Source organism: Mycteria americana, chromosome 15 (assembly GCF_035582795.1).
Source record: "Mycteria americana isolate JAX WOST 10 ecotype Jacksonville Zoo and Gardens chromosome 15, USCA_MyAme_1.0, whole genome shotgun sequence".
Taxonomy (NCBI): domain Eukaryota; kingdom Metazoa; phylum Chordata; class Aves; order Ciconiiformes; family Ciconiidae; genus Mycteria; species Mycteria americana.
In genome coordinates, this window is record NC_134379.1 from 3,035,913 (window position 1) to 3,047,150 (window position 11,238).

Sequence of the window (11,238 nt, forward strand, 5' to 3'; positions counted from 1 at the left end):
ACATAGGAAAGCAAATCCACCTTTTAAAGTTTAGAGGAATGATTAAGACTTTAACTGTATTTTTAGCTAACTGAAAAGCTTTTGAGAAGCAAACATAAATGAAAGATTAAAGTTGCACAGAGACCTATATTTTCATTGCCTTGAGTTTTTATTTCGTTCGTCCTTGCTGAACGGGAATCCACGCAACACTCATTCAGAAAAGGAGCGTGACTTTTTTCCCCTATTTTCTTCACAACGTTTAGGGTTGGGTTTGCATTTTGGGGCGGGGGGAGGGAGGGATTTGCAGTACGTTGGGACATTTCTGAAGTCAGCAGGCTTCTGGAGATTTTACTTCACATGGGTCATCTGGGAATTAGCTGCACATAGCAAAATTGCTTTGAGAACGGCACCTTGCTCAGCAGAGCTGGTGCACACACCCAGCCCAACAGGTAGAGGACAAGCAGGTTTCTTACAATGAAGGAAAGGGTACCATGGATTTACCCCGTATAACTTCACCTCTGTACAAACACTTGGCTAGTTAGTTAACCAGGGTAAACAGTTGCCTACTTACTCATCTGTTGAACATCTCTGTGTTAGCCATGTCCATTACGTCCCTCAACATCCCCCAGGCAGAGAATGCATCAAGAAACTAAGAGGAAAGATGCTTTGTTTTCAGGCTACTTTACACGATGTAATAAATGCAAGTATTCCGAAAGGCTCACAGTTTATTTCTCTTTCAAGATTTACAAGCAACATGGTAAACAGCACAATCGCACACAAAAGGCCCGTAGGCCTGGGAGCTGCTGTTTTAAAGACCAGAGATGTGAATACTCCTCAGGATGCCTCTACTGAGAACAATGCCTTTTGCACTAAAAAAGCCCTCTGCACCTGCTGGGAGTATGTGTAAGAGCCCCCATCCCTCTCCATTCAGATTATTTACTAAATTCATGATGTGATTCTCATTTCATAGGCAGCTCTCTTAAGAAGGACTGGAGGAAACTATGGAGGGTCTGGGTCTACTGCCATTGATTGCTAGTGATTCACAGGGGCACCTTTTCACTAGGTGGTGCCTCAGCTTCCCATGTGGATAGAGAAGAGCATTTACAGCAATTAGTTATGACGAGGGAGGATCTTATTTACTATGAAATATATTAAAATATAACTAAGAGGAAGAAACAAAAAATCTGCTGAAAAGATGGTTTGTCCTCTGTAAGTACTCTTCTGCACAAACCTCAGCATGAATAAAATCTGAATAGGCAAGTATGACCATTCTTACTGAGTGAATCTGAATTTTATGCCAATGAGGAAAAGGGAAATGCTACAATCTGCGTCTGTGTCAATGATCTAGTTCAATTTGTTCTTTGTCAGAGGCACCTCTTTGCAACCAGGCAGACACATTCTGTTCTGGTGCAGGATGTGACAATTACAGGACTAGTATTAATGCAGTAAATCAATATAAATTTACAGCAAAAGCTATTCAATTAAAATAACAGCAAAAGACAGGAAGGCTTGAAGCGGGACATTTGGTTTTCTTCTGTGAAGATAGTTATGGAAAAGCAATTTGCCGTTCCACAGGTAGCTTCAGGCGCAGATTTTCAAGAACTGTGTCTACGCTACATTTGGCATGAAACTTCTTACATTGCGAAGACGCTACGAAACAACCGTAACTCCTGAAGAACTAATAGCCAAGCTGTGATAATACAGGAAAGGGTGGGGGAAGGAACAGAAGTATTTAGAAAGACCCAGAAAGAACACTATTTTCCCACGTACAGAAAAGTTAACACAGAGCTTTGCTAACACATTTCACATATGTTGGAGCCAGAGTTGAAGATTGCTTAGCTTCTGTGACTGAAAACTGGAGTACAGTAGAAAATGAAACAGTACTGGAAACTAAAATTCACTAGAGATGTATGTTTTAGGTTTAAAACAAAAAAGACCAGCAGGGGCTTTGTCAGTCTGAATCAAGTCAGAGGTAGACTAGCATCTGAATTGCAGAAAACCATATGCATGAACTGATTGTGTTCAAGACCACAAAGACCAAAACATTCTGGGAGATTATCGAAGTTTGGATGTAGCTTTGCTTATGAGAACTCTGTCCTTTGGAGGCAGCTTGCATTTTGGTTTAGGGTTTGCCCATAACGGCTGTTGTGGTAGAGTCCATTCGCCGTAAGGTTGAACAGCAACTAGGGACTCACCAGACTTTAGCAGGTCCTCCCCATCTCTAAAAATCTACCAAGCTGAGATTACATGGTGCTGTATAATGCATCCAAAAAGCAATCCTTTTCCAGTTTTGGATCAGACCTTAATTTGAGTGCAAGCCTTCAAAGGTCTGAGAGGTGAAGGAGCAGACCTGCCACATGAAAACAGGCCCAGCTTCACCCCTATCACAATCATCTGACAATCAGCGGGGAGCCGGGGGGAAGACAGGAGGAGGCAGGCACAAAAAAAAATTCCTAGTACAATATGCTCTCAGCAAAACATTTTCTCAGGAAGCAGAAAGAGGCAAGGAAACCTAGCCATTACTCACAAGAAATATATTTACATTATCCACACAGGATTTTAACAAACTTGCCAGCTTCATTGTATGGCCAGCTCCTCCTGCTGACAAACATGAACTCAGAATGCACTTTTCTTCTCTACAGAATTGTTTTTCCATGACTGCTTGGAGAAAAGGATAAAGCTTTTTGCTTTTTCCTTTCCTCCCTTGCCCATCCAGAAGTGGATTTCACAGGGAAGACAGCATTTGCCAGCACAGCCAGCAGCCTTCCTGTTAAACAGGTATCATACAGCAAATCCATGTAAAATACCCTCCATACACCTGTAGTCAAAAAAGGGTACAGAGAAGCCTACCTAGCTTCCCAGGCTGGTTTTGAAGTCTAATCAATACGTTAGTACCGGGTGTAACCTCAACCACTTCTGATCCAGAGACAGGGAGGCCCATTGCCTATTGCTGTACCTTGCACAGGAGATGACGCTCCACCACAAAAATGATTATGCTTGGAGATGTGAGGCTCTTTTCAGCAGAGTTAGAAGTGGACGCGGTGATTTTCTTCCAATAAGCACTACAAATGACATGGGATTTAGAGAAGTTGCAATGACAGGGGAAAAAAATGTCATGGTAGCTCTGTGCAGCCAGAGGCAGCTGTGGAAAATGTTTCATATAGGAGAAAATCATATACAAATTTAAAAAAAAGAAAAGGAAATGCAGGATTTAGTTGTAAATTAACGTGTACCTGTGGAAAAGCCAAGAAAACTCTAGCTGAGATGCACTGAAGAAATACACACGAGGAAACGGAGATGGTAGCCTCCTGCCACGCTGCCCGGCCTGACGGGCTGCTCCCCACAGACACAGGGGATGACGCGGCCGACCACGATCCCGCGGGGAGCAGCGTCGCCTGTGGAAATACACCACACGAAGCATCTGAAACCCACCTTGCTGGTATGCTGCATCTCCCACTTGCTGCTTACAGAGCCTTACGGAAGCATCTGTTTCAACAAGAGGAGAGGCACCCAGAGGGAAGCAGCCGAGGCACCCAGGACACCGGTCTGAGGTGTCCCATACCCTGGGGCAGTGCTCAGCGTGGCAAGTCTTTGCGCACCTTGTTTTTCTTGGCGTTATTTCCCCATGTGTAATCTCCTTTGCAGACAGGACTGACTCACCGCTTTGCCGTTCACAGGCTGTGGGAAGCGGCAGCGCGGCCGGGCTGGGGCCCCTCTGAGGTGAGCATGGCGGCTGGGCAGGCTGCAGCACCCACTGTCACCACAGTCAGGTTCAAATGCCAGGCAGGGCAATCCTGCCACTTAAAAAGTGAACTGAAAGGAAAAAAGGAGGGGGGAGAAGAAAAAAAGGGGAGATAAAAGACCCTCTCAGCACAGCAGGGGTGGCAGGCTAGGGGCTGGGCACCCACAGACTTCGCCTGCTGCTGGCCGCCATCTTCTGAGGGTCCCTTTCAGTCAGGCTGAGGGGAGCCCAACAAGCCTGGCAACCCCCTTGCTCAGGCAACTGCCGCGGGCTCGTCTCAGAGAATAAAACAGCCGGGTGCTGCCTTCCCCACCATGTTTAGGTAGCCCTGGGGCTTCGGGCGGCAGAGACGCGGAAGCAAACGTCACACCGCAAGGAAACCCGCCAAAAGTAGCGTTGCTTCGGGCTGGTGGAGGAGCCTGCTGCCCGGTGCCGCACCGGCGGCTGCGGGGAACAGGGGAAACGTTTCCAGTGCTTTTCCAGATGCCGGTGGTGGAGCTGGCCAACACCTCGGGGCTCCCGACGTGGACTCGGTGCCCATCGCAGGATAAAAAGCGATCAAAGAATTTGGGAGGATGAGCGATGGAGCAGTATCATCAGGGCCGCAGTGACCTCCTCAGCCAGGCTGGATAAAGCCAGGCCAGTTTGTCTTCTTGATGCCCTCCAAACTTTCTGAACACAAATACAACTCATTCAAGCCAACTGTTGTTGAACATGTAGTTTTCATTATGAAGTTTAAATATCTTTCCTAAAAATAACCCGCTGTTTGGGGCTTTTAGTGTCAGAAATAAATCCATATACACCCATAAAACCTGATTATAATTAGTCACACAAGTAAAATTATGAGTGTAATTAACTACAGCAATTAATTGAAATGCCTTTGGGACATTATATCCCTTCTTGCAGTTGAATGCAATTTGCATTTAAAGTTACATTATAAAAGGTATAAGATTGTAATAAATTTTGGTTATTTTATTATCTTTTACCTATTAATACCTAGTGAAATGATTTAGACATCTAGTACTCCAACACAGTTCTGATGAAAAAAAGTCTAAACAGCTGATGCTATTTTAATAACTATGGGGTTTGTTTTCTTATAATCTGTCTCCTCCTAGCTAAACTTTTCCATGCCCTTTCTTTTTATCGTATGAAGAGAACCTCACAAAAACCTATTAGTTTCCATCTACTGAAATTACCTTCGTAATGTCAACACCCATTCGCTTCCCACATTACTAAGACTACTCGTTGTTCCCAGCACGTAAGAGAAAGATCTTGATTGATTAGTTTCCAGATATGTGTGGTTATGAAGAATTTATGAGAGAGAAAGGAAGGCAGAAGTTTTACATTTTGCTGATTGTGCTGATCTTGAGATTAAGCCCTAAATAAATCATAGTCTTTTTCTATCAAGAATGCTATATCTTTGAAAACTTAGAATCATTTGAGTTTGTTGTAAATGCAACTCTCAGCATTACACAAAATGCTTTCTTACATGCAGTAAAACATAATGTTTGATGTCCTGGAACCCAACAGTCACTGCTGAACCTGTGAATAATCCTGGGAGAAAAACAGGAAGCTCCCTAAGGTAAAGGAAAGCTGCTGCTTAGAAGAGCAGGACGAAGACACAAGGTCAACCACCGAGGTGCTGAAGTCTTCCTCCAGCCCCTTCAGCTGAAATCCACTGCACCTGATGGCTACTGGGCTTTCTGTGCACCACTTCATTCCAAGCCCACGTAGGTAAAAGGGAGGATTCACCATTAATTTCCATGTCCTCAGGGAATTTCAGTGCTCCAAATCACTGATATAGTTCAAACATTTTGGGAAGTGGATGCTGGGACAGTCCCAGTCCAAGGAGTGTCCCTGTGTACAGAGAGCTCAGATGAAGACTAGGAAGCAGGTTGTAAGCAGAAAAATTGCCAAAGCTCCATTTACTTTGATGGTTTTACGACAGTTTGATTGGCAGGGAACACGGTGTCTTATTAAGCACTACGAAAAGGACTCCAGTGTCACTCGTATAAAAAAACCTGCAGTGAGTTTCTATTGTCCTGCTAATATTGCAGTGCCAGAGCACAGACGGGAAGTTCGGGTTTATGATCCCACAGATATGAATGCACATGTCATGGAACACGTTTGATTTATTTTAAAAAACGGCTATTAAAGCTCATAAAACACGAACATTCAGATTACATGGAAATACATTTTAAAAGTAATGCAATTTCTACTGCAACCATAGGAAGGTTTTGAGGTTGTGACAGAGAAGAGTTGGGAGGACAACAGGCAATCCACAGTTCATGATTTACAAATGCCTCATATAAAGCTTATTAAAAAGAAAAATCACCCCTGAGCATTTCTCAGCAAGTACCGAATGACCTCGGTAACAGCTTCAGCCTCAAGAAAGAGATGTCAGCTTGGGGAAACCTCGTGGCCTGTTTTGCTAACAGGAGGCAACACACATAGGAAGTTTATAAAAGGGCTGTACAACAGAAGTGTATACACAGAAGCACCTCTGACAGATAAAATTCATTTACAAAAGAAGAGCATGCACAGTGAGCTGTATAAAACAGAATTAACTCTTCCAATAGCTCATTTCCCCATTTGACTGAGACATTTATGGCTAAGTAATTCTTAACTTCTCCAGAAGACAGAGCTGCCTAGTGTTTTCAACTTTCTGGCTAAACAGACTAAATAGAGGCTTAAAAAAAAAAAAAAAAAAAGACTGAGATAAGGGTAAAAAAAAAAAAAACAAGACCTGAGAAAGTAAAAGTTTACTTTACAAAAGTTATTTTGCAAAATTTGCCCCCAGCAGAGCCTATGGAAGCAATAGCGTAACTTGCTTGTCCGTTTAGAAAATCAGGAAAAACAGTACAATAATAAAACCTGCCGGTCACATGGGCAGTGGTAATAAAAACTTCAGTATCAGTGCCTGCTTCGCTGTAACTTACTGCCAACTTTCCGTCAAGAAAGCTGAAATGGAATGATTAACACATCCTGCGCCCTCATTATAGAGCATTCAATCACCCCAGGACACTCCGTGGCCCATAGATCATTTTCAATACAACACCGTGCCATGCTCTCTGCACTGCACGCTCTGTGAAAGCTCGGCCAGCAGCGGTCTGCTTTCGGCACCTGATCCCAATCCCGGGGTTTTGTTTGTTTGTTTTTCTTGTCTTCAAAATTACCTGGAAGGGAATTTAAGAAAAGGCAGTGCTGACATACCAATGCTCTTAACACTCCTCGGTTAGAATTTGTATTTAGTAATTTTTATAAGAAGCTCCTTGCAGCACGTTCTCGATCAACAGCGCCGTTTGCTCTTATTAAGAGGAATCTGATTGTCACTGATGACTTCCAAAAGTACTCTGCCATCAGTAACATTATTTCTAATACTGGAAGGACAGTAGTTTCCTCTCCTCCCACCCCTTGCTCCTTTTCCCCCTTTTTTTAAAAACCATCCCAGTATTATAAATGGCACACAGCAAAATGCACCGTTACCAGTCTTTCGTAGGAGCAAACCAGCTACGCAATACAGCTCTGGACTCAGAATTACGCCTTTCCTGACAGATTGGAGGAGTTATGGGAACTCAGACTAAATGGACAGAAGACAATTGTAGGACTCCAGACTTCTGTATGTACCTATATATAGGCACACACACACACGTATATATACATCAGTGGAAGTGGTAATACATGAAATAAAAGGAAGTGGCAAGTACATTCCTAAAACGTAGAAGGATACAAGATACAGGGAGGATATTGTAATATACAGCTCCATTGTACACAAGAAGGAAAGGTGAAGTTTTAGGAGTAGGTAGCTACCCTCACCTATAGCTGAAAGACTCAATCACATACAAAGAAGCTTTTTACAATAGCATTTACTAGATGCAAATTGTAAATTGGAATGCTAGCAGCATTCCACAAACCCAGCCTGCTGCTCCTGCGTGCCATGTCATGATGCAGTAATGTGGCTTCATCCATTATCAGTTCATTGACTCTCTGCAAGACGTTCTGGGACAGGGAGTTGGAGAAGTGGGGCAAAAATTGACCCAAATCAAATTTTTGTTCAAAAAGATGAAGACAAATAGCAAGCCAGCCTGGAAGAAATTGTCCTCTACACAAACTACTATAATAGGAATTTTTTTTTTTTTTGTAACTAACTGATCTGTAACAATTCCCATAAGAAATGATTTTAAGTTCATATTTAAGTTTCAATCTTCATTGGGGCAGAAGGCAGGGAATCCACTCACTCACAGCTAGTGAGACTTACTCTTGTGATGGGAGTTTGATTTTTTTACCAGTAGGCAGTAACGCCTACTGGGCTCTGAGGACGGGTTCCTAGCACCTCTACCAGAGACTAGCAGAAAACCAAGGAATTCAAAGACAGCTTTGTAAATCACACCGAATGGCACTGCTCCCCCAGACCACCTCTTTTCCAGAGAGCTGCTCTCCACCATCCATGTTTGCAGAGCCGGGCATTTGGGCTCAAGGCATCAACACCACTTTAACCCAAATCCATCTGGAACACTATTTGTTAAAGCAGGATGTTTTTTACAAATTAAAATCAAAGTGATTTATGGTGTGAATCTGTAACTCTGGCAGGATCATCTATGCAAAGGCCAAAGGTCCAAAGCTGATAGACTGAAGCGCACAGCCAGGGAATAACTTACCACTTGAGGGTCTCTCTGGCAGATGACTGCAGAGACTAGACAAAAAAACTAATATTCTGAAGTAAAAATTCAATTAGGGCCCTAACAAAAGAAATAAAGTTCCGTATAGGGTACAGCACAGCACCCAGAAGTTAGCACAGCCGCGTAGCATATGAAGAGTATGAGCTCCTGCAAAGCAGAGAGCAGAGCTTTACAGCCACCCTGCTAGCAATTGCACCCTGTGCTGTGACCAGTTAAAAGTACCCAGTACCTTTTTCTGACTGACCTTATAACGTTCATCAGAGTGCTGCGGCTTTGAGGAAAAAACACGCGCAAATCACAAGGCTTTCAGTTAAACTGGGAGAATAGATAGCACCAACCATTTAAAGAATTCGGGCAGAAATAAAGGCTGTGAGGACACTTGAAAACTGGTTCACTCAGAATCTATTCACTCTGAGCCAGGGCGTACAACTGCGGACGTGGAAAAGCTACAAATAGTACAAGTGACCTGCCCATACACACTCTATTTTTGGTATTCCATTTATTTGGGGGATCTAAGTAGTGAAATTACCGGAAAATACTTGGTACAGCTTGCAAGGGATCGTCAGCGTAAGTCAGTTCAGCTAGGGTAGGTATTCTACGTTAAAATTAATTGTGGTGAAGGCAACCGTAAGCAGGTTGAAGGTCTCCGTAAGTTGTGCAGGTTGTTCTTTAGCTGATAGGCCAGAACAGCCAGCCAAAATAAATCTGGTCTCTCTCTGCAAGTATTCTTCCTCAAATACCTTCCTTTGGAGTAATCTTTTATTTTAAGCAAAATACACAAACAAAAGAAAATAATGTTGGTGTTTTACTATTGTACACGTGAATCCAAAATACCCGTTATAATCATCACCAAAATAAATTCTTGTACCGGTTTGAAATGGTGGGAAACTTCAGTTTTCCTTTCATTTGGATGGAGAACATCTTATAGTAAGACATTCCTCTGGAACAGTATATCTTTTCATGGATTCAGATAAAAGTTATCATATATTCTTTCATATCAAGGCTACATACATTAAATTTAGTACTGTGGGAAACAGAAAAAGAGCCTGATGAGAATCTTAAATGATCATTTTTATGCAAGAGAAATAAACGATGCCATTTCCCATGGCTCGTGCAAGAGCCCCTTAAAACAACAGCTTTCCACAGACTTCTGAAAACAAAATAGCAGATATTTGTGCAAAGAATCTATTTTCATATTTGAACGACTGTAGCCTCTTTCTGTAGGCTAGTAACTCTGTGCAGTGTTTTTCCAGTAAGCAGTTTACAGCTGAATTATAAGACAGAGAACCTGGCTAAGAAAACACTCCCCTGCCCCCCTTTTTCCTCTCTTTTTTTTTTTTTTTTTTTTTAACCACAGAGCAAAGAAAAAGAAGTTTTGTTTAACAGACTGGAGCGATCTGAAAAAAATCAGAGCTCAGGTTGCGTACGTGTCAGCTTTTCCATCGCTGATACTGTTTTCTTCAGCTATTCTGCATTTATTTTTAAAAGGTCATTAAGCAAGATACAAAAGGTGAAGTGCAGTGTTACAGATTTATAACCTGCCTGAGCACTTGTTAGACAAAGGGTCAATGCTGCCTTGAACACAAAAGCCTAGGTAAAGCAGGCATCTGCTTTCTACCCTGAAACATCAAAGCCCGACAGTTAAAGGAAGCAAGACCGAACCCAGCTAAGAGTGAAATGTATTAGGAGGGGATATTCACATCTGTGTCCTATCCCTAACCTTCCTTTAATCAACTCTTAATATTTTTTATTTGCTTGTTTGAACTCTACCCTTCCTCACACTCAGCCTGCCTTTTGCTGTGTTAGACTGCCTGCCACCCACATGAAAGAGAAGGCAACCTTAAAATACAGCTAGCATTTTTGTCCCAGTTAAATCAAATAGGTTAAACAACAGTCCAAGCTTCTTATCCCTACAGATTTTGTGCTCAAAGCTAATCATTCTTCAGGTCACTCTTAATTCTTACTACTTTAAACTGCTGCTAGTTTGCCTCGTGCCTCGCTAAGCAGTCAAGTCTCTGGATTATGCTACAAGTGAAATGCAATGACTTCTTTAATTGAGACACTATTTGAAAATACCATATACTCTAAAGGCAATTGTATTCTAGCTTACATTTCATTCATAATCATTTAAAGAGATATAATTAGAGGGAAAGGTAAGAATTTTAAAGACCCAGTGTGGCATCTTTGTCCGCATCTCATGGTCAAATTGGTCCTCTGATACGCTGCCAACTTTTTGTTAAAAAGCTTCCACTAAAATTCTCTTTGCTACAAGTTAAATACTGGGGCTGCCTACGCACAAAGAGGCTGTGGGCCCAAAGATTTATTCCCTCGCGTATGTCTTTTAAACAGGAACATTTTTATAATCAAAACTGAAGATAAAAAGGCGAGAGCACATGGCAAGCAAACATTTACAATTCACTTGCTCGTGAGTAAGGTCACAAACGTGAGCGTGGTCAATGTGCATCATCTGAGCGTTCCTGCGTAGAATCCTTTCCTGCCCCTCGAAGCAGCGTGCTGATACAATGTGAACGGGTTTGACTGAGAAGTCTTGAAAGGGGTTTTATTCCATACCTAAAGGAAAACATCATCTAACAAATTAATCTAACTTTCTGTTCTGTTTGCTGGTGGATCACGAAACAAAACCTCCAGCATCTAGATGAAGCACTGAGCCATGATTTAAATTGCTGCATGGACATCTGAACAGCAGAGCTTAAAAAATCAGCCGGTTCTACCCTTGTGAGGTTGGAAATCAGTTCCAACCATAGGAGAATTCAGGCTGGAAGGGCCCTCGGAGGTCTCTTAGTCCAGCCTCCTGCTCAGAGCAGGGTGGGTGTGCGG